Source organism: Tiliqua scincoides, chromosome 4, assembly GCF_035046505.1.
Source record: "Tiliqua scincoides isolate rTilSci1 chromosome 4, rTilSci1.hap2, whole genome shotgun sequence".
NCBI classification, from domain to species: domain Eukaryota; kingdom Metazoa; phylum Chordata; class Lepidosauria; order Squamata; family Scincidae; genus Tiliqua; species Tiliqua scincoides.
The window spans coordinates 90773749-90775311 of NC_089824.1; positions in this window are offsets into that span (position 1 = coordinate 90773749).

Below are 1563 nucleotides of genomic sequence, written 5' to 3' on the forward strand. Positions count from 1 at the left end.
CCAGTGGGGCTTGACTCAAATTGAGTCCAGAATCTCCACCCCCCCCCCCGTGACTCGACTTGAAAAAGAGTCATAACAGGGACACTTTCTGAATTGCCAAGTAGCCCCTTCGCAACTCTAAAGGACTCGCCAAGTCGCACAGCCCTTAAAAAACCTGCCGTGGAAAAAACAGGGCTGCTGCCAGGCTCTCTCTCTCTCTCTCTCTCTCTCTCTCTCTCTCTCTCTCTCTGTGTTGAGGGGTTCACTTTAAAGACTCCCCTGCTGCCCCATCCCATCCCATCTGTAAACAGAATGGGAGGGACTGCAAGAGCTGGAACAGAAGCTGCAAGAGGGAGGAGTGTCATGCTCAGCAGCTGCAAGGCTTACCAGGATGACCCGATCTTTTGCAGCTCTACTCAGAAGTAGTCCCACTGCAGCCAGTCATTCAGTGGGGCTTCCCCTTCCCCACCAGCCATGTGGTGGAAAGTGTGATCGCTATGTGACCCCCTTCCCTACCTCCTCCCCTTCCCTGGGCTTCTCCAGCCAATAGTAAGGCAAGAACCTTGGCTCCTCCTCCTGCATCCAATGATCATCCATTCCTTGCTTCCTATCACAGATGGGCAAAAAAGCCTGCTCTTGTCCCCACTCCCTATCCTATTCATTGCAAGAGGAAAACATTAACCTTCCCCTGCCTCATGGCTGGAACTTCCCTGCTGCTCTCCTGGTCTAAATGATGGACCCATGAGGCTTTTCATGCTGCTAAAACAGTAAGCAAGCACACACAGACACAGGCAGACTTGAGTCTGCATACGTGGGGATGAGTGCCAAGTCAGGGGCCCCTGACTCAAGTGTTTTTCAGTGTTCCATGTGTGCGACTCACAAGTCAATGTTTGAGTCCAAGTCACCTGACTTGAGTTCCCATCTCTGATAGGAGGCATGCCTCCCTGAGAGGGGCCCCATACAAACACCTGGCTAGGAGGAGGAGTGAAAGAGAGGGAAAGAAGGAGACAATGGCATCGCTAGGTGGGCATGTACGTGTGTGTGTGGGGGGGGGGTACGGGCCGCTTCAGGTGATGTGCACAGGGTGATGTGACACCATTAATGGTCAAAAATTTTTAAAATCATTGTATTTTCAAATAATTCGCTCATGCTATATATCATTTGATGAGCAATTTCATGCAGAATACAGTGGAAGAAACCATGTTAAAATATCTCTATAGCAAAAAAATCAGCAGGGGTGGGGTGATGATGCATGAGTGTTGCCACGCCCACAACCTGAAGGAGGTCCATCGTGGGGGTGACATGCTGGCCTCCTGCTGACCCCATTTTCCTTTCCTGCAAGCTAATAGGTATAATAGAAAAGGAAGCCTTGGGATAGCAATCCCCCTAGAGATGGAGGTACTTCTGTGGAAGGAGCAGGAGGTGGAAATGATAGTTTCACATGAATGCATTATGCCACTGTGTGTTGACATGATTATGCTTGTCTTCATAGTAAGCTTCTATCCAGACCTAGCATCACAGGGCATATGGTAACACTGTTAGAAGACTCCCTTTTCATCACCAGTCAGTTCTAGATGTAATTCA